Below are 27631 nucleotides of genomic sequence, written 5' to 3'. Positions count from 1 at the left end.
AGGGTCCTTGGTTGTATTTTTGTTAAGTGTGCTGGTTTTGTGTTGGTTGGCCTCCACTAGGAGGTGGTGCTACCAAGGGTGTAATAGCTGCAGTAGTATAGTGAAAATACAAGCTTGCCCTAGGGTCAGGTGATGGGAGGGGCCATAGAGCTCCCAAGAGACTCTGTCCTTTGTCTTTGGCTCCGGGGCAGGTAGAGAAAGTCCATCAAATGTGCCCAGAATTAGGCTGTCTGAGTGCATGCTCTCTCTTTGGGTGGGGCTTACTGCAGCTGCTGTGGGGAATGAGGGTGTAGTTCCAGGCCAATGGAGTCATGTTCCTAAGGGAGTGATGGCTGCCTCTGCTGTGTCCCATAGGCCACCAGGGAAGTGGGGGAAAGCTGGCAGCCCCAGGTCTTACCCAGCTCCCACACAGCCCATAGCCCACAGCCCAGAAGACTGGTCTCACTCCTACTGTGCTCCTCTAACAGCATCAGTATTGTTTCCAGGTACCAGTGAGTAGGGCTGAGAACTTGCCCCAGGCTATAAGCCTCACAGGTGAGAAAGTTAGCTGGCTCAGTTTCTTGTCTGTCCCATGGGATCTGTGGTAGAAATTTGATTCCTTCGAAGGGTCTCTGGATTTTCAACTATGCAATTTTATACCAGAGTGATATGGTTTGGTTATGTTCCTACCTAAATCTCATCTTGAATTGTAATAGTCCCCATGTTCAAGGGTGGGGTCAGGTGGAGAAAATTGAATCAGGGGAATGGTTTCCCCCATGCTGTTCTTGTGGTAGTGAATAAATCTCATGAGATCTGATTGTTGTATGAAGGAGAATGCCCCTGAACAAGCTCTCTTGCGTGCTGCCATGTAAGATGTGACTTTGTGCCTCATTCACCTTCCGCCATGATTGAGAGGCTTCCCCAGCCATGTGGAACTGTGAGTCAATTAAACTTCTTTCCTTTATAAATTTCCCAGTCTTAGGTATGTCTTTATTAGTAGCCTGAGAAAAGACTAATACACAGGGACTTGAACATCCACAGATTTTGCTATTAATAGGAAGTCTTAGTTAAGATTAGGTTTGGGGTTAATGTTACAGTTAAGGAAACCAATCACCTATGTATAGCAAGAGATGACTGTACTTAGGAATAAATTTAACCAAAGAGATGAAAGACCTGCACACTCAAAACTATAAGATATTGTTGAAAGAAATTGAAGAAGACACAAATAAATGGAAAATATCTTATCATGAATTGGAATAACTAATATTGTTAAAATGTCCTTACTACCCAAAGACATTTACAGATTTAATGCAATCCCTATTAAAATTCCAATGGTATTTTTCACAGAAATAGAAAAAAAATTAAATTAGTGTGGAACCACAAAAGACCCCACACACTTAAAGAAATCTTGAGCAAAAAGAAGAAGGCTAAAAACATCATACCACCTGCTTTCAAATATATTACAAAGCTCCAGTAATCAAAACAACATGGTACTGGCATGAAAACAGAAACATAGATCAATGGGACAAAATAGACCAGCAATAAATTGACAAATTAAAAAAGTTAAGATTATACAATGGAGAAAAGATAGTCTCTTTAATAAATGGTGTTGGGAAAACTGGCTATCCATCTGTGGAAAAATAAATTAGAACTTTATCCTTCACCATGTGCAGAAATCAACACAAAATGGATTAGAGAATTAAATGTAAGACCTGAAACTATACAACTTTCAGAAGAAAAGCAGAGAAAATATCCATGGCAGTGGTCTGGGCAATAAATTTTTAGATATCATCTCAAAAGCAGAGGCAACAAAAGCAAAATAGATAAGTGAGATGTCAAACTAGTAAGTTTCTGAACAAGGAAAGAAATGATAAATAGAATAAAGAAACAATATCAATTTAAAAATGTGTAGACCATACAGCTGATGAGTTAGTATCCAAAATATATAAGAAACTAAACTGAATTGTAAGAAAAAAATTGCCTCGATTATAAAATGGAAAAAGAACCGTACAGATTTTCAAAAGAAGATACACAAATTGGCAACAGATATGCGATAAAAATGTTCAGTGTCACCAATCATCAGAGAAATGCAAACCAAAATCACAAAAAGATATCACTTTATATTTGTTGAAAGGTCTATTATCCAAAAGACAAAAGATAAGTATTGGTAAGGCTGTGGTGAAAGGGGATTCTTGCATTCCCACCTTAGCGGGAATGTAAATTAGTGCAGCCATCATGGAAAAGAGTATGAAGGCGTCTCAAAAAAAAATAAAAATGCATTTGCCATCTGATCCAGCAATCCCACTGCTGGGTTATGTAGCCAAAGGAAATGTAGTCAGTATGTCAAAGGGATATCTGCACTCCCATGTTAATTGCAACATTATTCATTATTCCAAAATATGGAATCAATCTGAGTGTCCATTAATGGATGAATGAATAAAAAAAATGTGATAATGCATACATAGTGGAAAACTGTTCCCTCAAAAATGAAGGAAATCCTGTCATTTGCAACAATACAGATGGACTTGAAGACATCATGTTAAGTAAAATAAGGCAGACTCAGACAAATGTCACATGATCTCACATATGTATGGAATCTAAAAATGTTGAATTCATAAAAGCAGCACATAGAATGGTGGTTACCAGAAGGTGACAGAGGCCAGAGGTTGAGGGAGATGTTCATCAAAGATAAAAAAATTTTAGTTAGGAGGAATATGTAGTTCCAGAGATCTATTGCACAACATGGTACCTACAGTTAATGAAAGTGTATTTCATTCTTGAAAAGAGCTAAGAGAGTATATCTGTGCTCTCATCACACAAAAATAAGTACGTGAAGTAATGCATATATCAATTAGCTCAATTTAGCCATTCCATAATGTATATGTATCTCAAAATATGTTGTACATGATAAGTACATAAAATTTTTATTTCTCAATCAAAAAATTAATTAAATGGTATTTCTTGTCATATTCTCAGCAAACTAACACAGGAACCAAACACCCCATGTTCTCACTCATAAGTGGGAGTTGAACAACAAGAGCACATGGCACAGGGAGGGGGACATCACACACTAGGGCTGTTGTTGGGTGGAGGGCAAGGGGAAAAAGAGAGCCTTAGGACAAATACCTAATGCATACAGGGCTTAAAGCCTAGATGACGGATTGATAGGTACAGCAAACCACTACAGCACCTATATACCAGTGTAACAAACTTTTATATTCTGCACATATATCCCAGAACTTAAAGTAAAATTAAAAAAAGAAAAAAGAAATAATTAAAAATTTTTAAGGATAATTTTATCTTTTTCTCAGTGAGGTAATGTGCTAATGACAGTTAATTTGTGCTCCTATAGAGAGATGTGGCTCAATGTATTAAATATTAAAGGGGTAGCTTAGGAGGAGTTATATATTTAGAAAGTTTAGAATATAGAGTGTTTCAAGTCATCACAATGAATGTAAATTTTATTTACTAAAAGTGGTATAAAGACATTGAACAAGATTAATAACTAGAGTGACATATTATATACATTTTATACATATTCTGGGCTAAGTGTAAGACAAAATGAAAGCTGAGGGAACAATGTTTGCAGCTATTGCAGTTCTCTAAGGAAAAGATGATGTTCTTAAACCCGGAGTCCCTAAACCCTAGTCTGTGGAACCATACCAGCGAGCATTACCACCTGACCTCCACCTCATGTCAGATCAGCTGCAGCATTAGCTTCTCATAGAAGGCCAAAATCTATTGTGAACTGTGCAAGTGAGGGATCTAGGTTGCGTGCTCCTTCTGAGCATCTGACTCGTGCCTGATCTGAGGTGAAATAGTTTCATCCCAAATCCAAAATCCCCCTGCCCGCCAACCCTCAATGTCCATGGAAACCAGGAAACTGTTCACTGGTGCCAAACAGGTTGGAAACCGCTGGTTTAGACTATCGTGGTAGTAGTACGGTTGACAAGGTCAGATGGATTCCACATATATTTTGTAGTTCAGAGGCAGTGAGACTTGCTGATCATCTAGGGAAATACACTGGAAATTTATTTTCCTTGAAGGAAATATAATTTTTGAGAAAGTCAGACTGTACAAACGTTTCTGTATTTGCAAAGCAAGAAATTTGCAAAGGTCTTGGGATTTATCCCTTGTAAATGTCAAGGGTCTTATGATAACTGCTTATTGTAGAAAACTTGAAAAATACAGATGTACCCAAATGTCACTTAGAAGTAGGTATGTATTGCATCTATGCCACAATTACATTTTTTAAGTACTTCCAGTTTTATCTCCTGCAATGTTTTCCCCAGCATAAGCAAGAACCTCTAAGTACCATCCCCACTATTTCCTTTGAGAATACACAAAAGGGGTATTTTCTACAACTCTCTAAAGTTTTCCATAGTTCTTCATCCTTTCTTTTTCTTCCTTCCAATTTCTAAATTAATCTCCCCCCAATCTACACACACACACACACACACACACACACACACACACACACACACACAAGGAAAAGCTGCTTTTCAGCATTTCAGGCCTGCTGCCTCTATAAATTTTATCAAGTGAACATTACCACCCATGATGGAATATTTTTAAATAATAATTTTAAGTTTTCATAGGAAAAATGTGTTTCTTCTCCTTTTGTCATCTATATCTTGTTCCAGTTGTCTCAAGAAAACAATTCAATCATAATTGGGTCTTTACCTCATCATTGTATCTAAGTTCTATAGATTATTATATTTTTTTTCTTTATTTATGTTTTTACTACATGAATCGAGATCATCATCTCTTTCTGGGACTACACCTCTGGAACAGATGTCTCTTTATGTAATCTAGTTGACAACCACTATACCACACAGCCGGAATAAACACCCTGAACTGCTAATCTGACCACCTCTACCCCTCAACTAGCTTCAATGAAACTTTTTAATACCTTCTCACTGCCCCAGAGCTGAGTTCCAAGTACCTCTATTTGCTTTTAGATATTTTTGGGACTTGCCAATGACTATTTCTGCAGCCTCATCTTTCACTCCATCCCCGTAAAACATGTATCTCATAGTCTAAACATTATTAAAATCATTCAGTTCCTCTATATGGCAAGGGTCTTTCATTTTAGAGCCTTCACATATCATGATCTTTCTTTCTGAAATAATATTTCTTACACAATTTAGGACTTCAGTGTTAATATCTCTTCCTCTATAAAACTTTGTGACTTCTGTCCAAACCATCCTCTATTTTTAAAGTATATAGTTTCAAAATACTTTGCATTACTCTGTTAGACCATTTATTACATTTACATTGTTATTGCTTTATCATTTATAGACTCCATCATACTCCATAAAGACTGGGCATCTCTCTTGCCAAGCACCTCATAGACACAGAACAGATATTTACTGACTTATTGTTGTTTTGGTAGTCTTTTGTGCCAACATTTCTCCCTTACCATCTGAATACAAGCCACAAAGTAACTGTGCATTTTATGGAAAAGGCAAAATTATCTACCCTGGAAAGTAGTGGAGTATGTATGTCTTCCCTCACCAAATCTCTCTGCCACATTGGAAAATGTACCACAAAAACAAAGAAGAGAAAAACACTCAATGTCCAGTTGGTGTGTTTCTTCCAGCATCCTATTTTTATTTGTTAGATAAATAGATAGTAAATAGGTAGAAAGTATAGTCAGTTCCAGAGATCAAGAGATGATAGAGAGCTAGATAAATAGATGATAGTAGTTATGTTTGAAAACATACTGCATATGATAATGTGTACAGTTTTTGTTGTTTTTGTTTTTATTCTCTCTCTCTCTCTCTCTCTCTCTCTCTCTCTCTCTGTGTGTGTGTGTGTGTGTGTGTGTGTGTGTGTGTGTGTGTTTAACATTATCCAGGAAACCTTTCCCATTTAATTGAAAATTGTTCCTAATAGCCACATGATATTCAAATATAACATGCACATTTAGTAACATACATTATTTTCGTTTTTACCATAAATAATTCAATAGCGATAATTGCTGTCAAAATAGTTGCCTAATCTGGATGCTAACATTAATATTTCACACTCCTATGATCCTTTATACCAGTGCCTGGTCTTCTAATGGAAACTTAAGAATAGCTTGGTGCACTTCCATTGAGACTCATTTACATAGGCTAACCTTGCTCTTTGCTAACTCTTAGTGATCCTCTCCAGTTTGGTATAGTAGCATGCAAGCTATTGAGTCCAAAGACATCAACTCAGTGGAGCTGTATGAGCTTGAAAATTCACTTAGTTTCCTCATTCTAATAATAATAACTACCTCACTACCTCTCCTTACTGCTGAGCAGGTTTTTGTTTTGTTTCATGTTTTAAAATTTACCTGTGTTTTATGACCATGAAGGAGTAAAATATAAGTAAATGCATCTTAACTAATAATATTATGTAGGTGTTTTTAAGAATGGTTAATAAATGTTGTTTTACTTGAAATAATTTTATGCCGTTTGTATCACTTGGATTAATTTCAGATGCTTGATTCACACAGTGTATTTGGATCATCTCCAGAGTCATCTCAGGGTTGGCAAATAGATTCTTTCCAGTTTCACTCCAAGTGACAGTTATAATCTGTGTGTGTGTGTGTGTGTGTGTGTGTGTGTGTGTGTGTGTGTATGTGTGTGTGTGCTGCTCCAGATGTACTTACCTTCCCAAGTTTTACAAAATTTCAAGGTCCTTTCAGCACATGGTGTCTTTCCACAAGTTTGTTTCTCTACTTGGAATGCCATCTACCATTTCCTCCTCTCCTTTGGCAAATTGACCCACATCGAAGATTGAAAGATACTGGCAGATCATCTTCCAGATAAGTTTTAAAAGGCTGTGTGTGTGTTTGTGTGTGTATGAAATGTATTATAATATTTCAGTATATGTAATTTTTCAGAATATATGTATATGAATGAGCAGGCATACACATGTATGTCTATCAGTGTGTCTATGTGTTAAGAGACAGTCTATGGGGGAAGATATATCTTGAGGATTAAAAGAAAATAGTTTTTTCCAGTTTCTTAATGACAAAGCTTTCAGCCTGTGAATTTCCAGTTAATGGCAAATGGAGGACATGATTGTGCCTCTCCCTAGGCTTTTACTCAGAAAGAAAATGGTTGATAGGTTCCTGAAAGCCACTACATCTGCACTGCCCATTGCTGTGTGAAGCTGTCAGCTTCCTATCACGAGATGACCTCACACAGCAAGGTGCAGATGCTTCCCTGTATTAGTTATAACAGTACATTGGAGAGGGAGAACAGACATGCATTATTGTAAGGAAAATTAACAACCAGTGTCTGGGAGAGAAAGAATTGAAAATGACAGGCCAGTTTTAAGAGACCTTTTGTTTGGGCATGCATTATTCACCTAGAAATGGACACAATTACTGAAAATTAGAAATGAAACTGGGCTTTATACAATGAAATGAGATAATTTCCTGGCCAAAACAAGTGGGCTCATGTTGAAAGGAAAGCCATTAAAATATACCTAAGCAGCAAGTTAATGGGGGAGAAATTCAATTTGAAAATGAGAGAACATTTTCAGATAGAAAGGGCAGGCAGTGGAACAGTGTGCTTAATGAGGTACAGTAGATACATTCAGGTTTAATCTAGATAATTTTAGATAATTATACAAAATGCTTAAGATAAGAGATTTTTCCTCCTTTTTTCTGATGCCAAGTATTTGACTGGAAAAGAAAAAAAAAACACATCCTATTATCGGTTGTTTTTTAGAATATCTATTTTTAAAAACTGAAAGTTTAAAGAGTTTTTCTCCAGATTACTGGATGTCAATCCATAAAAGGACTGTATTGTTGTCAAATACAGTAGTCCCCTTATCCATGGTTTTGTTATCTGTTGAGGTCAACTACAGTCTGAACACATTAAATGGAAAATTCAAGAAATAAACAATCAAAGTTTTGAATCACACGCTGTCCTGAGTAGTGTGATGAAATCACACACAGTGCTACTCCATACTCACCAGTATGCAAATCCTTCGTCCAGCATCTCCAATCTGTCTAAGTGCCCTGCCTGTTAGTCAGTAGCCATTGTGGTGATCAGATCCAGTGTAATGGTACCACAGTGCTTGTGTTTAGTAATCCTTATTTTACTTAATAATTGCCCCAAAGCACAAGAGTACCATCTCTAATATTAAACCTTATTACAGGTATGTATGTAGAGGATAAATCTTAGTATATATAGGGTTCAGTACTATCCATGGTTTTATGCATTCATTGGATGTCTTGGAACATGAATAAAGGAAACTACTGTAATGCTTGACAAAGGACATCCAGGATTTTTATTGCTCTTAATTTCTCTACTTCTATATAAAGAATAATCTCACATTGGTTGTTAACCCTTCTTTGTCTTCACCCATGGGTTGTAAGTCTGTGCTAGGAAATCACCTGCTGGGAAATGGCCACTCTCTGACAGTCAAAGGTAGCTTCAAGGCTGATGATGAGATTTTCCAAATCTTATCTAGCTCTCTCTCTCTCTCTCTCTCTCTCTCTCTCTCTCTCTCTCTCTCTATATATATATATATATATATATATATATATATATATATATGTGTATGTATTTTTGAATTAGTATGGCTGACAAGCCTTACGTATTATGTGCCTCATTTACAGAGAGGATGCAGGAAAGTAAGTAGATACTCAAATTTTGAATAGATTGTCTGGGAGAGAATGCTAGGATTAAATCAGAGAAGAGACAGAAGCACCAGAAGTAAGGAGAAGGTTCAAGGCACTTATCCTCACAGGGAACTTACTGAGAACCAGAGGCTTCTGGACACACGGAAACAGTAAGAGAGAACCCTCCAGGTCTTTGAATTTATGATTATGGCTATAGGAGAAACCCTGGACCCACTAGAGCCTTGGGGATGACACATAGGGTTGCCTAAATATTGCACAAAGACATTGCTCCAGAAAGGGAACTCACGAAATCCTGTAGGTATTCAAATCTGGAACAATCTCAGCCAGGCACCATTTTGAGAGCCTAGGTACAGGAGATCTACAGGCACAGCTGCGGCTGCTACACTGCTCAAAGGAGAGAGAGGAGACTGGAAAATCTGATGCCCCACTGGCAAGGCCCCTACCACCCTTGGCCCGTGCAGCTGCTTTGACCACGCCCTGTTGCGGCAGTTCTCCATACAAAAGCCACTGGTCTGGGAGCCCTCTTAGCTGGCAATCGGAGCCCTGAGATGGCAGAGTTGCCCATTCATCTGAAATAGCGAGCCAGGCCAGGAGATTCCTAGGCAGAAAAACCACCAGGAGCCTCGGCGGGCGCCGCTGTTTGAGCTGACTCAGTGAGTCGCAGCACGGGAGATCCCGGCGCCTTTTCAACAAGCGACTGGAACTCTGGGTCGTTCAACTTAAAAAATAAAAAAAACCAAAGACTCTGAGTCAGGGGGAAAAAAAAAAAAAGAAAAAGCAGGGAAATGTGATACTACCAAAGGACCACAACAATTTTCCAACAACAGATTATAATCAAAAAGAATTCCTTAAAATGCCAGATAAATAATTCAAAGTATTGATTTGAAAAAGCTCAATATGATAAAGAGAAACATAATAACCAATACAAAGAAATCAGAAAATCAATTCTGGATATGAATGAGAAATTTACCAAGGAGATAGATACTTTCATATAAGAAAGAGAAGCAGAAATTCTCTATCTAAACACTCATTTTAGAAAATATAAAATACAATCAAAAGCTTCAATAATAAACTAGACCAAGCAGAAATTTCAGAATTTCTGAAAGAAATCTGAAGAGAGGATTTTTGAAATAATCCAGATAAAAATAGGGGGGAAAAAGAATTAAAATGAATGAGCAAAATCTTTGGGATATCTGACACTATGTAAAGTTACCAAACATAGGAATTATTGGTATTTCCAAGAGAAAAAGAGAGATCAAATAGTTGAGAAAACCTATTTAAGAAAATATTTGATGAAAATTTCCCTCAGCTAGAAAGGTAGTCAGACATGTAGATATGGGAAGCCCAGCAATCATAGGCAAATAGATTGCGAAAAGCACGTCACCCCAGGATATTACATTCAGAATGTGTAAAGTAAGAGTGAACAAAACAATTATAAAATTGGTAAGAGAAAAGCATCTACCCACGCATAAAGAAAACTGCATCAGTCTAACAGCAAACTTTTCAGCAGAAACTTTACAGGCCAGAAGAGAATGAGATTGCATTTTGAAGGTGTTAAAAGAAAAGGGGGGGGGGGGAACAAAAAACCTGTTATTCAAGAATTTTATATCTTTCCAGAATAAGCTTCACAAATGAAGAAGAAATAAAATCTTTTTCAGACAAGCAAACACTGAAAGAATTTTTCACCACAAGACCAGTTCCATATGAAATGCCCAAAGGGGTCTTAGACATGGAAACAAAAGATCAATATTTATCATCATGAAAACACATGGAAATATAAATTTTATAGTTCTTGTAAAACAATCTCACAAGGGAGAAAAAGAAATGAATCAAATGGCAACATGACAAAATTTCATCAAACCACAAGGACAAAAGATAGGGAAATAAACAAAATGCATAAAACAATGTGAAAACAATTAACAGTATTATGGGAGCAAAGCCTCATATATCAATATTGATATTCAATGTAAATGAATAAAATGCTCTAATTAAATGATACAGATTGGCAGAATGAATTTAAATACAAATGTAAACCAACTATATGCCACCTACAAGAAACTTACCTTTCCCATAAAGTCACACATAGACTGAAAGTAAAGGAGTGAAAAAAGGTATTTCATACAAATGAAAACCAAAAGTTAGCAGAATTAGGCATAATTAGACAAAATAGACTTAAAATCAAAAAAGGTAATACAAGACAAAGATAATGATATCTATAATGATAAAGGGTTCGATTCAGCAAAAAGATCTAACAATCCTAAATATAAATAAACCCAACATCGGAGTACCAAAATTCCAAAAACATACACACACTTGATCTAAAGAAAAAGGCAGTAATAGTAGGATACTTCAACACCCCATTCACAGCCCCAGACAGATCATCAGGACAGAAAATTTACAAAGAAACATTGTACTTAAATTGAACTTTAGACCAAATGTATTTAACCAACATTAATGAACATTCCACTACACAGCTACACCAGATAACATTATTTTCATCAGCACATGGAATATTCTCCAAAATAGACCACATGTGAGACCACAAAAACAACTCTTAACAAATTTTTAAAAATTGATATCATATGAAATATCTTCTCAGATCACAGTTGAACAAAGCTAGAAATTAATACCAAGAGAAAATTTAGAAACTATACAAATACATAGAAATTAAACAGGGGGCTCTTGCATGATCACTGGATCAACATATTAAGATGAATTTTTTTTTTTAAATTGCAACTAATGAAAACAAAAACACAGCATGCCAAAACCTGTGGGATATAACAAAAGCAGTGCTAAGAGGAAAGGTTTTAGCATTAAATGTCTGCATTTTAAAAAAGTAGAAATACCACAAATTAACAACCTAACATCAGAGCTCAAGGAACTAGGAAAACAAGAACAAACCAAAACTATAGTTAGTAAAAGAAAAGAAGTAACAAAGATCAGAGCAGAACTAAATAAAATACAGACAGAAACGATAAAGATCAGTTAAACACAAAGTTGGTTTTTCAAAAGATAAATGATATTATTAAACCATTAGCCAAACTAAAGAAGAAGAGAGGTTATCCAAACATAATCAGAAATGAAAAGGGGAACATTATAACTGATTCCACAGAAATATGAAAGATCATCAAAGGCTATTATGACAACAGTATGATCACAAACTAGAAAACCTAGACGAAGAAATTTCTGGAAACATATAACCTCATGAGCCAGAACCAGAAAGAAATAAAACTCTTGAACAGACCAATAAAGAGTAGCATTATTAATTAAATAATGAATCAGGAAAGAAAAAAAAAAAAAAGAACCCCAATAGAACTATCCAGGACCAAATTCTACCATACTTACAAGGAAGAACTGGTTACTAATTATCCTGAAACTATTCCAAAATTCAAGGGGAGGAAATTCTTCCTAACTTATTTTTCAAGTTCAGTGCAAGCTGATACCAAAACCAGATAAAGATACAACAAAAATGAAAACTACAGAGCAGTATTCCCAATGAACATAGATGCAAAAATCCTCAACAAAATACTAACAAATCCAACAGCACATCAAGAAGATAATACTCCATGATGAGGTGGAATTTATTCCAGGGATGCAAGAATTGTGTATTTGAGTTAATAAATGTAATACATCACATAAATAGAATTAAGGACAAAAATCATATGATTATCTCAATAGACACAGAAAAAGCACTCAGTAAAACTTAGCATCCCTTTATTATTAAAATCTCTTAAAGCAACTAGGCATAGAAAAAACATAGCTCAACATAATAAAGACAATGTACCACAAACCCATAGCTTAATGGAAAAAAGTTGAAATCACTCCCTCTAAGAACTAGAACATGACAAGCATGCTCACTTTCACCATTCTTATTCCACATAGTACCAGAAATCTTCACCAGCAATCAGGCAAGAGCAAGAAAATAAAAGGCATCCAAATTGGAAAAGAGGAAGTAAAAGTATCTCTGTTAGCTGAGAATATGATCTTATATCTGGAAAACCTTTTAAAGACTCCACCAAAAAACTCTTAGATTTGATAAATTAATTCAGTAAAGTTTCAGGATAAAATATTAACATACAGAAGTCAGTGGAATTTCTATATACCAATACTGATCCACTTAAGGATCAAATCAAGCTAGTAATGCCATTTAGAGTAGCTACAAAAAATTAATTACCTAGGAATATATTTAACAAAGGAGGTCAAAGATCTTTATAAGGGGAACTACAAAACACTGATGAAATAAATCATAGATGACACAAACAAATGGGAGAACATCCCATGTTCATGTACCATCGTGTACACACATGGATAAAAATACCATACATCACAAAGCAGTTCACAGACTCAATACAATCCCTTAAAATTACCATTGTCATTTTTCACAGAATTATTTTAAAAATTATAGAATTTACCCCGGCCGGGCACGGTGGCTCAAGCCTGTAATCCCAGCACTTTGGGAGGCCGAGGCGGGTGGATCACGAGGTCGAGAGTTCGAGACCATCCTGGTCGACATGGTGAAACCCCGTCTCTACTAAAAATACAAAAAATCAGCTGGGCATGGTGGCGTGTGCCTGTAATCCCAGCTGCTCAGGAGGCTGAGGCAGGAGAACTGCCTGAACCCAGGAGGCGGAGGTTGCGGTGAGCCGAGATCGCGCCATTGCACTCCAGCCTGGGTAACAAGAGCGAAACTCCGTCTCAAAAAAAAAAAAAAAAAAAAAAAAGAATTTATACGGAATGACAAAAGAGGCCAAATATCAAAAGCAACCCTAAATTCGAAGAACAAAGCTGGAGACATCACATTACCTGATTTCAAATTATATTACAAGACTATAGTAACTAAAACAGCATGTTATAAAAATAGATACATAGATCAATGAAACAGAATAAACAGAATAAAAGTCACATACCTACTACCAAGTGATCTTTGACAAAGTCAACAAGTATATACACTCAGGAAAAGCACATCCTATTAAAAGTTGGTGATGGAAAAATTGTATAGCCATATTGAGAATGGGTCTGAGCCCATACATCTCGCCATATAAAAAAATTAGGATTGATTAAAGATCTAAAACCTGAAATTACGTAAATTCTAGAAGAAAATCTAGAAAAAACTCTTCTTGACATTGGCCTAGGCAAATAATTTACAACCAAGTCCTCAAAAGGTAATGCAACAAAAGTAAAAAGAGACAAATCGGACTTAATTAAAATAAAATATTCTCCACAAAAGAAGAAATAATCAACAGAGTAAACAGACAAATCAGAGTTGAAAAAGTGTATTTGCAAACTATGCATCCTACAAAGAAATAATATCCAGAATCTACAAGAAACCCAAACAGTTCAGCAAGAAAAAAAGCAAATAATCCCACAAAAAAAAAATGGGCAAAGAAAATAAACAGGCATTTTTCCAAAAGGGACACATAACAGCAACCAACAAACATATGAAAAAAAATGCTTAACATCATTAATCAACAGAAAAATGAAAATTAAAAGCACGGTGAGATTCCATCTTCCACCAGTCAGAATAGCTATTATTTAAAAAGACAATAACAACAAACAAGAAGATGTTGGCAAAGATGCAAAAAAAAAAGGGAATGCTTATCCACTGTTAGTGGGAATGTAAATTAGTACAACCGTTGTGGAAAACAGTTTGAAGATTTCTCAAAGAACAAAAAATAGAACCATTCTATCCCTCAATCCCTCTACTGGGTATATACCCAAAGGAAAAAAATAGATATCAAAAATATACCTGCACTAGTATGGTTATCACACTGCTCTTTATAATAGCAAAGATATTGTAGCAACATAAGTATCCATCAGTAGAGGATTGGATAAAGAAAATGTGGCATATGTACTATGAAATACTACTCAGCCATAACAAAGGAAATAATGTCTTTGCAGCAATATGAATTGAACTGGAGACCATTACCCTGAGTGAAATAACTCAGAAACAGAAAATCAAATACAACATGTTCTCTTTTGTAAGTAGGAACTAAACACTGGGGACACATGGGTATATAGAGTGGACTAATAGAGATTGGAGACTCCAGGAGCTGGGAGGTGGGAAGAGGCTTGAAAGGGAGTTGAAGCATAATCTATTGGCTATACTGTTTGCTGTTTGAGTGATGTGTACACTAGAAACCAAGACTTCACCAATATATAATATATGTATGTAAAAAATCTGTACTTGGGCTGGCCATGGTAGCTCATGCTGGTAATCCCAGCAATTTGGGAGACCGAGGTGGGTGGATCACCTGAGGTCAGGAGTTCAAAACCAAACTGGCCAACATGGTGAAACCCCATCTCTACTAAAAATATAAAATATGTATATATATCCAGGTGTGGTGGCTCACACCTATAATTCCGGCTACTAAGGAGGCTGAGGCAAGAGAATCACTTGAACCTGGGAGGCGGAAGTTGCAATGAGTCAAGATCACGCCACTGCACTTCAGCATGGGTGACAGAGCAAGACTCTGTCTTGGGGAAAAAAAAAAAAAGAAAACAAAGCTTCACTTCTAACCCCTAAATATATCAAAATTTTCTAAAATTATAAAGAAAAACATGAACTTATCTAGGAAGATAATGTCTTAAAGTTACTATCTCCAAGACCACAAATTTTACCTTTCTAAATGTGGTTTAGAGATCAGTTCTTGGGTGTAGATATTGAAATGATAATCCCCACATCTAGTATTTACGTCTAAGGCACACATTGTAGAAAATCTCAAGACACCAAAACCAACTGGTAATGACTCTCAAGGCACTGACACTAAGCTTCCTACATTGTGATGACAATCACACAGACCATGCCAATGTAAATTCCATTAATAATTTCTCAGATGAAATAAAATGCCAGCTTTCTTTTCCATAATATACTGGTCCTACTATACATTTAGAATTAAGACCACCCCATCCCTACAGTGTCATGAATTGCTATTCTAGTTCTTAACCATAAGAGAGATAATCTTTCTGTAATGATCTTTCTTTTGGCCCCTACTTTTTATTTCTGGAAACTCAGTAGGAGCTGCTAGAATCTGAGAAATAATATACCAGCTAGTCAAAATAAAGGAAGTTGCTATTAAGTTCAGTTTATATAAATCTCATACCATACTTCCTACCCAGAAACAAACGACAAAACAAAATGTCCATATGTTTGGTGTAGTTGCTTTTTTGCTTGCTTGATTACAAATAAAGACGTTATCCAACAATGAGCAGTATAGAGTAGATTAAAGAAAGTTTGTATCTATATTTACCACTGTGGACAGCTCCTAGAGCAGCAGAAATCCATAGCTGGCTCCAGCAGGTAAAATGAAGGTTTCTCTCTTTTTCTCTCTTTTTTTTTTTTTTTTTTTTGAGACGGAGTTTTGCTCTTGTTACCCAGGCTGGAGTGCAATGGCGCGATCTCGGCTCACCGCAACCTCCGCCTCCTGGGTTCAGGCAATTCTCCTGCCTCAGCCTCCTAAGTAGCTGGGATTACAGGCACGCACCGCCATGCCCAGCTAATTTTTTGTATTTTCAGTAGAGATGGGGTTTCACCATGTTGACCAGGATGGTCTCGATCTCTTGACCTCGTGATCCACCCACCTCGGCCTCCCAAAGTGCTGGGATTACAGGCTTGAGCCACCGCGCCCGGCCGAAGATTTCTCTCTTAATGGATCATAAAAATCCAGAATAGAATCCACACAGATAAGAAGACCTTGCTCTGGGTCACACTAACAAGGCAGCAGGATCCGATGGCCACAGGTTCTCTCATTATGACTGAATTTTCTTCTCTTATATTTTTGTTAGCAGAAGTCCCAAATGCATTTTCTTTGATATAAGGAGTTTAAAGACACAGTAGAGCTTAAGGTGAAAATTCCTTTCATTGGCCAAAAGCCTTTTCTTGAAGAACATAAGTAAGTTTGTTTACAGGTTTTTAAAACAGAGCAGTTCCCTAACCCCTGTTCCGGGGCCCTTCCTGTTATTTCCATCTGTATAGCAGAATTCTCACTAGCATATCACTCCTGGCCATTTACTTGCCCTCTCTCACTTCCTCCCATGAAGGGAAGGCGATCTGACCTTGTTAGTGAGTTTTGATAGATGATAATGAGCATGTAAGGTCCACCTCCTTTCTCTCTCCTTTCTCTCAGAAGTTGGCAGTTACTCTACTCAGTGTCACTAGATTTATAGGAATGGACCCTGCTCCCTCCATTAGTAAGGCTGGCAGTTTTAGTAGTGTGTTCTCATGTCCTCACATGAGAGCAGTAAACTTTGAGAAGAAGAATTGTGAAAAATAATGTTACAAATGGACAAATACTGAAGAATCCAGGGCACATGGTATCTTATCTTCATGGCTTTCTTTCATATTTGTTTAGAATAAATTCTGTGTACTTAAGAGGTTTTTTATAAAGCTTTGAGATTGTAACTATCATCCTTCACCAGGGCTGAGGCAAGATCAATTAGGAAATAACATGTTTTGTCTTGATTTTTCTATTAACATAGCCTTAAGGTTATATTTCTTATCAGTTGATTATGCTTGTGAATATTGGAGATCCAAATAGCAACCCTAGTCAGAGTAATTTGATAAATTTTATTAACTGAATAAAATAAAAATGAAGTCTCCTATGAGGTTTGGATATATAGCCTTCACTTGGATAGAGGTAGAAAAGAGCGGATCATAGATATTTAAACCACCTCTTCAAATGTTATTCAAGAAAGTTTACATCTGGGGTAAGTTAATCTTGGAACTATTAGCCTGGTACAGGGACAGTCTCAGGGCATAGGCAAGTGGCAGAGAAATTGAAGGATGCTATAGATGAATATAAGATTGCGTTTTAAGAAAAGTCTTTCAAAATGAGGACAATTCAGGAAAATAAGTTAGAAGAAAAAATATGTATATATATGTTCTCTAATGTATATAAATGTATATAAGTATGTATACATATAAACATGTATATAATACACATAGATAATACATATATTCTCTATAATATGTATATATTCTCTTTCATATATAAATGTATATATACATTTATGTAAATATGTGTATAAGTAAATATATAATACATACATAAACATATACATATAGAAATTACATAAACATATATATTTCAAACACAATTAAGGTTTTAAAGGCCATAATTCAAATGAAAGTGATATAAAAATGTACTTAGGACACTATATACCAAAATTTTACTACTTTTAAGGTTTTGGCTGAACAAGGGGAAAATTTTTTCTTCAAAACAGGGCCAGCAAAAGTGATCAGGGCTTAAGAAAACCTAGCAGAAGGATACAATAATGACAACTGAGATCAAGCTGAAATAATTTTCCTGGATAGATCTAAGAATCCAAAAATTATTTTAAAATGCCACTTCAGAACAACAATAAAGTATACATTAAGTGCTAGTGGAAAACTACCTTCTTGAATATTATGATAATTATAACAATGGATTCTAACTATTTTAACATACGCAATAGGAAAAGGCTAGAAGTAACAGTGTAAAATCCTCAAATTATTGTTGAGTGAGTTTCAAGGTAAATCCATCATTGTGAATAGAGACACAGGTATTAAGTGTTTTATCAGACAATATGCTATGGTAATTTTATGAAATTACAAGTCTGAGGCAAGATAAAAGATAAATGATATGAACCAGGGTGAGACTGTCAGATCTCAACAAGTTGCACCCAGGCTGGAGCTACATTTTGGATTGAGAGAGGAATAACTCTTAGATGAAATTACACTGCTCAGGATAACAAGGCAGAAATATTTTGACAGAAATAGAAATGAAAGCAACACATTTCTTGCTATGGAGGACCCCAGTAGAGTCTAAGACATATATTATAAAGAAAAACATAAAAGAGCATTCAACAGAGAAAATTAAGCATAGCTCTTTTCTCAACCATCTAAACAATGACACATCTATAAATCAAGAGGAGCCCTAAGGAATAGTGGGAGGGCAACATCCAAGTTGGAAGAACAGGCAGAATTAGGTTGATAGATGTTTAGGGACATCAGGAAATTGAAGACACCCAAATACGACTGAATGAGGTCAAGCACTATTTGAAGAGCAAATAACTGAAGTTGTCCAAATTATGAATCAATGTGTTTTGCCAGTAGAATTCCCTGTCATCAATATAAACACCCCACTGTCAGGAGAAAGCAGCATCAGTAGAAATGTGTTGGACACAAAGTGGAGAAAGAAAACTTGATAATAGAAAATTAGGCACTTGGCTGCTCTGAGGAATCTCGGAACTGATGATAGGGTGACCCATTATTCCCATTCTGGAACTTTGCTAGGGCCAGAGTATGGGCAACTGAAAAAAATAATTTTGACGCTGTGTCCTCAGTCAGTGTGATTACATCAACTGTTCTGGAGAGTGAGATAGAACATGCTCATCTTCCTTTTCTTTCTCTATTATTATTCTCTTCTTCCTGTGTTTCCTCCTCCTCCTCCTCTTCCTACTGCCTTCCTTATTCCCTCCTAAATTCTTCTTCATCCCTTGTCTTTTCTCCCTTTAAAGGAACACCAAAATGCCTAACTTCATATTTTCAGGATTAAAAATAATAATATAAGAAATGATAACAGAGTTAACGTTTTCTAAGATTTACTTGAAAATTAAATATTTTTCTTAATTTTCTCATGCTTTGTACATAATGTTATTTTGGAAAATCTGATACTGGCGATTTGTATTTAAATGGAGCTATATCTTTATTGGCATTTGCATCAATCTTGATATTGCCATTTGATTTCATTACAGAACCTCTGATAGAGTGCTTTGGAAAGTGGCTTAAAATATTTTGGAATGGGAAATAGGCAGAAACAATCCCAGCCTTGGATACAGTATGGATCTATAGTAGATGTGATTTATGTACTGTTCTAATCTATTTTAGTTTGTAGGGGCAAAATCTATATTCTCCAGTAGTGTTTTAGGAAGATAATCAAGGGGATAGTTTTATTATTGGGCAAGTGGCTTCATGAGAGTAGAGCATCAATGACAGTTTCCTTCAGAGTAACCACATCTTTGGTTGACCATAAGCTTAATGGCCAAACCCAGTGAATTAAGAGATGGAAGACATGAAATATTTGGGGGAGATAATTGCTCTCAAACTAGTGTTTTCTTGTATGGTTTAAAGCATCATTATTATACTAAATCTTGCTCTTTACTATTCCCATATAGAGGTGGATTAAGTTCTCTTACTGGTAAGTTTGAGAAAGGACCTGAATTCAGGTAGTCAGCCCCCATTACTCTCTTACTTGGAGACACAGGCTAACCATAGAGCCCACGTGCATTTCATTGCTTTTGACTATGCACAGAACACAGGCTCTTTCTTATGAGGTCAGAGTGGTATAGCAGTTCTCGGGAATAAGCTCATTTTGGGGGAATTGTCAATAGCAAGAAGTAACAGAAAGGTCAAGTGGTCTTTGTAGAGCATCTCTGCCTATGTTGGAGCAATATGTTAAACTCTACTTAATCAACAAAGTGATGATATTATGGGAAAATAGAGTAGGCTCTATAACATATGTGTGAAACTGTGCTACTGATTCTATAGACTTAAAGGCAAGACCTAAAATCAAGAGCTAATTCAAACAGAAATACATGATAGCTCAATGTAGAGCAGGCATTCAAAAATACATAAAATTGTGAGCACAACAATATCCTTTTAGAAGTGCTGAGTGTAGTGGTGGGCATATTAAATATATAGCTGAATAATTTTAAACATTCTACTTAAATGAAAGCCTAGGGAGATCTTGGAAATATAATCTACCCTTACAAAGCCCCACTTACAGAAAAAGGTGAGTGACCCCTAACTTGCACATCCCATGACAGTCAGGTGATGTGAGGTTGCTATCAAAAGTAATTATTTAAAGAGATTCTAGTCATAATTAGTGAGTAGCAATAACCTACTAAAACCATCATTGTTTACAGAGAAAATTATTTTAATATACTTACTATCTGTCTTTTCACCCTATCAGGGAGAGGTACCATCTACAGAGAACTGTATATTTACTTCAAAATATTATCTGGATTAGCACCAAGGCAAAATAAATTGTATTTGCAAAATCTTTAGTTACTAAGTAATCAGTATAATAGAATTAGTTATGTAGGCAAATTTTTAAATAGCTCTTAACCAATTACAATTATATTGAAGTCTGTTTTTTGATAATACAAAATGTATCTACTTTAATTCAACAAAAATCATACATATTTAGATGTTTTTAATTTTAAAATAATACACTTGCTTATATTTAATAGATAGTTTACTACAACAGCTTATATTTGTTAAATGAATAAGTAAACTCTCACATTAAAGTCAATATGAGTAACTTGAAATTTAATTCTACAGCTAACCAGTTTACTAGTTTTCTTTAGTAATTTATTCAAAAACTGACAGCAGAAGATTAACTTGCAAGTTGCTTTTTTATGCCTAAATGGTTTTGAAGTTTGTAATTAATGATCCTAAATAAATAAACCACTTTTTTCAGTATCAGTAGATGTGCGAGCCATGAAAATATGAACAATCAATCATTTAATTTATCATGTTTCTCACATTATGTTCTGCTGATCACTGATATGAGATTCTTTTATTCAATTTTTAACAAATATTTATTGAATGATGCACAGAAAAAATCTCAGTATTTATAGAAGAGTATGTGTCAGTGTCACAGCTTTCTCATCCATGTCCAATTTCTCCATCCTCAACATACTCATTTTTCATAAAGAAATGTATTCCCAGAAGAGGTAAGAACTTTGCTTTGTTCAGCAAACTTGATGGTTGGGTGTGTTATCTTTTATATTCACATTTTGTTATTAACAAACGATTCATCACTGCACATACAATTCACAGATTAATAAATGAAAAGCCTTTTATTAATAATTAATGACATTTTCTTTATTTGCTGAAGACTGAAATTCAATGAGCTAAAAACTTTTCTTAATCTCTTAAATAATGTCTAGTAAAATTATCTGTGAGTTTCATTATATTATATTCCTATGATACTCTAATGCTACGTATATCTTATAGTCAAAATATTTTGAATAGGTTAGTCAAGTCTATCTAAATTATATTAAGTCTCCACTTTTGACAAAGCAGTGTAGGATATAGAAAAGGAAAATATATAGGATTCTTTCCCCTCCTCAGGTATTTATTCATACAGTATAACCTGATTTCCCGTCTTAATTTCATTAATTTATCAACATACTCAACATACGCTTTTTGGTATCTTAGCAAGTGCCCTCACCATAAAGACCTGAAGACTGAATGGTGCTGAAGACAGTCTTCTTGCACTCTTTGCCATTGAAATCCAGAGAACAGATAGAAAATAAGCACTGGAAATACAATTTAGTTTGAAACAACACGAATATAATTTTCTTTAAAATAAATATATATATATATATATATATATATATATATATATATAACATGACATTTTTTGTATAGTCATATATATAGGTTATGAATAAATATCTAAAGGATGAATCACATCTATTTTTATCAATAATGAAATAATGAAAGTAATTATTTAGCTTTCCAAGGAAACCATCTTAGAGGAAGCAGAGTTTTATAAGCACGCTAAAGACAATGACCATATTTATTTGTATCATCAAGGATTTTCACAATGTAATAAAGTATATTAGTATTAAAAAGGTACTGTTTTCTGATTTTAAAAGTTACACTATAGAATACTTATGTAAAAATCTATGCAAATTAGTACTTGAAAGCTTTCTGGCACTCTTGTAACAACTCCCATGCCCATTCACTCCCCCATTCTTCTGGAAGCTTTTTTCATATCATTTTCTAACTCCTAAAATCCCTGTATCTCTCTCCTCTTTTTCTGCGTACGGGGGTGGCCTTTTTATTTTACTGACAAAATAGCACTGATTAGAAAAGACATTTCATGAACTTCTATCATTACAACGGACACCAATCTATAGCAGTGGGTCCAGTGACTTTCTTCCCTCCTGTTACCATAATCGTGTTACTTCTGTCCTAACAGAGGTTTATCAATTTGCACATGAGATTTCATCTCCTCTTCCCCAGTGTAGCATTTTGTGCCAATAATTATATCTGCCATCTTTTGTATCATTAACGTTTATCTCTCTATTAGAACTCTGCTATGAGAGCACACATAATCCGGTCTCTCTACCCTACTTCCCTCTCTTGCGATTGCTCTGTGCTTTCCTTTCCCTTAGAACAGAACTCTTCTATAGCGTTGTCTGTATTCACTACTACTGATTTCTCCACACTTGGCCTATGCTGAACTTACTTCATTCAGAATTTCGTCTCTACCAGGCTCCTGAAAATGTTCATTTCAAGGTCGCCAATGGCTTCCACCTTGTTGAATCCAATAATCAATTCTCATGCCTCAGCTTGCCCAGCCTATCAACAGCATGTAACAGTTAATTACTGTGTTCTTATAAAAACATTTTTTTTCTACTTGGCTTTGAGCTCACCACTATCTCCTGCTTACCCTCCTAACTCCCTGCCACTTCTTAACCTCCTTGGAAGGTTCTTCTGCAAACATTCTAATGCCAATGATCAGTCTTTTGATATACCCTCTTCATCCTCTGTGTTCATTGCCTTCCAGTTACATAATTTGAATACTTTCTCTTCACTGAGGACTTCCAAGGATATTTTCCCAGCCTGGACCTTTTCTCTGAATTCCAGACTCATATAAATGCCTGCCTACTTGACATCACTTGGATTTAAAGCGTCATTTCAAATTAACATGGGGAAAAACTGAACTACTGAACCATCCTCTCCTGTATGAAAACATGAGAGGATGTAAAAAACAAGGTTTTTCTACAGCCTATCCTGCACAAACTGATGACAACATCATCTATCTATTCATTCAGACCAGATAGAATGGAATTATTTTTGACTCCGGTCTATCACTCCCTCACCCCACGTAATCCAACAGCAAAACTATTGCCTGTCCTCTCAAAATGCATGCAGAATTTGACTGCCTTTTGCCACCCCCACTGCCCACTCTGGTTCAAGCTACCATCATTTTTCACTTGATAATGCCAGTTTGTCAATGTGGTACATTTCCACCAGCAATGTGTTCCACATTCTCACCACATTTGGTATTGTCAGTCTTTTGTGGTAGATATGCAGTGACATTTTATTTTGATGTAATTTGCATTTCTTTGATTACTAATGAGTCTTCACACGTTTTCTTATTAGCCATTTGGATATCTTCTTTTGGAGAGTTCCTGTTAAAACTTCTCACCTACACTTGAATAGTTTTGCTTTTATTGATATAAAGCCATTTTTGTATAATCTGAATATAAAACTTTTTTGGTTATATGAGTACTAATTATCTCCTACTCAGTGGCTTGATTTTTTGTTTTCAATTCTATCTTTCAATGAAGATAAGTTTTTATTTTTGGTAGTAAAATGTATCAGTCTTTCTTTGATGGTTATTGGTTTTCAGTTTCCCTTAATTTTTTTCTTACCCAAATATCACGAGGATATTATCCTTTATAATCTTTTGAAAGGTTTGACTTTAACATGTAAATATTTAATCTGCCAGGATTTGATTTTGTGAGTGCTGTGACAAAGTGGCTAAACATCCTTTTTTTTCATATGGAGATCCAATCATCTCTCTGGAAAAACATTTCTTTTTCCACTGAGCTTTAGAAGCAGCTCTAAAAACAAATAGAATGTTCATATGGGTGATTTTCCCTTTAGGCCCTCTGTTCCATTCTACTACAGGTGAGTAAAAGACCTTATTAAAGATGAAAAAACCCAGAAGTTATAAAAATATCAACAAATTTGATATTAGTAAATTGATAATATTTAAAAGTCTTAGCCTGATATAAATACATAAACAAAAGTGCACATGGAATCAACTATCTGGGAAAAATGCACTTTTCCTGTGCTGTATATTATTGACCACAAGTTAAGTTTATTACACTATAGAACACCTCTAGGAATCAGCATGAGAATTATGAGCAATACAAAGAAAAATTTGTAAAGAGCAATAGATGTAGAGAGTTCACTGGAGAATCAATGAAAATAGTGTATAAACATGCATTTATCTTATAATTAATAAAATATAAAACAAGAAGATATAATTTTCATTCTATAGCAAAGAGTACTTACGTGTTAGCATAATCTGTTATTGAGGGTGAATGAAAACCAACTCTTGTATTCTGTTGATAGGAATGGAAATATGTGATACCTTTCATAATCCCTATCTGTATTGACCTAGCTATTTTGCATGTGTATATGACCATAAACTCAAATTTATCCTCCACAAACCCTATGGAGCCAGCCCTTTTATTAGCCCATTTCAGTTGTGATATAAATACAACAAATAATAGGTAAAGTAACTCGACCAAGATTAAAACTAGTTTTTTTTTTTTTTTTTTTTTTCTTTCTTTCTTTTATTTTAAGGCTGAAATTTGTTCCTATATAGTCTGACTTCAGACTCCAGGCTCTTAACCAAATTTAACTGCCTTTCTGTGAATGTTTGAGGATATTAACTGTCGCAGCTTTATCAGTATAGTATTAGATATAACATATACTGAGCAGTATAGAATCTTTTTAAAAAGATATTTTCATGAAATACGTAGCAATCATTAAGAAAAGAATGCTATAAATCTGTAAGTGCTGATTAAAAAATACATAAAAACTGGTGGGACTGGTTAACTTTGCAGTGAATCCTGGAAATCTGAAATCAAAGACAGATTTATTTTTCATTATGCTACTGGATGCATGGTTTCAAAGCTTTTCCAGGTGCATTTAAACCTTTGTTAGTAGCGAAAAAATATTAAAACAGATGATCAACTCTGTATGGACCATGTCCACTCTTGAGGTCTGCACCAAATATACAAACTTCATAAAGAAAGTTTTCACTCATCTTTTGCTTGCGATAAATGTAGAATCCTAATAACCATGGCTTGAACAGATTTGGCATCAGAAGCAGGCTGTGGTTTACCCCTTCAGATAGTTATAAAGAGAAAAAATATATAAAAGTAACAGTATCCATGACGTTTGGGACGAGGTTTGTGAAGGGGGCCCAAAACTGTGAGGCTTCCTGCTGGGCTCTGTCATGCCTTCCAAGAGCCTGATAGTTCATTCCTCAGAGGAAATGTCAAGCTGCCCATGCTGTCACAGAGCAGATGCTCTGCTGACGTCTTTGGGGAAGTGTCAAGTGACTATAAACTGGATGCCAAAGATGGAAGAAAATTCTTACCCTCAACACTAAGTTCCATGTGCCCCATGTCGTGGTGTTTGGTGATAATCTCAGGCATGAGGGTTAGCAGTGGCCTGAGCTGGGGATACCAAACGTGATGGGGATACCAGGGGGGTGTAGCTTTCTCTCTGCCTCTTTCACAAGATATTCTTTGTGGTTGGCAAGGAGAGTGTGTCTAGTAAACTTGATTTCCCTTGGGAAAGGTTGCCCTCTTATCTGGCAACTTTTACCTGAGAATATCCTCTTTATTTCAAAACGTATCTTACAAATATTCTGTGTTTGTACCTTTTCCTTTTTGTTCTTCAGTGTTTTCCAATAAATTGCATTTTCAAGGAAGGGCTTTATCAAGACACAAGTAATGACAGTCCAGAAATTTACATTTTTTCTTTAATTTTTTTATGCATTATATGATTTGAGCTTTAAAAAACACAACGTTTCATAGCTCCATCTTGCAGAGAATAAAATAGAAATCTCTGCGTTTAAATAACTTGTCCAAAGTGACACAACTAATTCAAAATAGAGGTGGGTTGAAAGCTCTAGTCTACAATGTTTTCCATATACTGAGAGCATTGCTGCAGTTTTCTGTGATTGGTGCATTCATCCTCATTAGAGAGCATGTCCCAGGCTTTAAAATACCAAGAACTAAAGTGAATAATACAGTGCTATTTTACTACAGGAAGTTTCAAAAATTTTGAACGACAGAACAAATGATAGAGAGGAAGGAGGGAGAGAAGAGAAATATGAAAAAGAAAGAGAAAGGAAAGAATAGGAGGAAAGGGACCAGAAAGACAAGAGGAAGAGGAAATGAAGCAAGGATATAATTAACCAAAGATGAGCACTATTAACATTTATGTATATATATATATATATATATATATATATATATATATATGTATATATATATATATATATATATATATATATTTCATTTTTAAGGTATGAATTTTGGCTTATAAATTGTTATGATCATACCCTCCAAGTCTTGATGTTACCATTTAACTTGATAAAATCAGAAGTTTTACAAGGTGGTAGACACTCCTTCAATTTTTATTTTTTTTATCAAATATTCTAAAATACAGACTTCCCAAATTTACTCTGTTGGGTATTTATGGTTATGGCCTCCTTAGTTATTATAATCCTAAAGTGATTGAGTAACGTGGTATTTTTCTCAGACAGGAAAAATTCACAGAAGTACAATTACTGGACTGAAGAGTAGGAATATGTTAAGGCTTTTGATATATACGGATATATTTCTTTCCAGAAAATTTTATACCAATTATTACTTATTCTAAAAATGTATGAGAAATAACAGCATATGCATAAAAGTTTGGTTAATTTGATCAACATATCGAATGTTTTTTACCATGTATTAATTATACTACTGTTGAGCTAAAAAATTGTGATAATCTTGCTAAGTATTCTTATTTGTATTATGAATTATATTTTGTGTACTCACTGAAAGTCTGCTTAACTTAATGAGATTTATCACATTCTATGTATATTAAAATACGTAGAATGAGATAAAAATTATCTCAATTATATAGATATTCTTCTATATAAATTGAAGAATATATAGAATGAGATAAATGATTTTGTCAAACACTTCTTTAAGGAAAACAATATAAAATTAATGAACTAAACATTTGTTTATAATAAAAAAAACAATACATACCATAATCATGATAAAATCCAGAATAAAAATATAGTATTTTATTTCTGAAATTTCTAATGTAAATCTATATTTTTCTACTATTATTTTTGCCATTATGTAATATCAATTTCTGATATAAATAGAAACAGAAACTAAACAAGCAATTACCTGAGGCTAGAGGGTCATGCTGGG

Source organism: Saimiri boliviensis, chromosome 1 (assembly GCF_048565385.1).
Source record: "Saimiri boliviensis isolate mSaiBol1 chromosome 1, mSaiBol1.pri, whole genome shotgun sequence".
NCBI classification, from domain to species: domain Eukaryota; kingdom Metazoa; phylum Chordata; class Mammalia; order Primates; family Cebidae; genus Saimiri; species Saimiri boliviensis.
The sequence above is the reverse complement of the archived record's forward strand: the minus strand, read 5'-3'. Positions refer to the sequence as shown.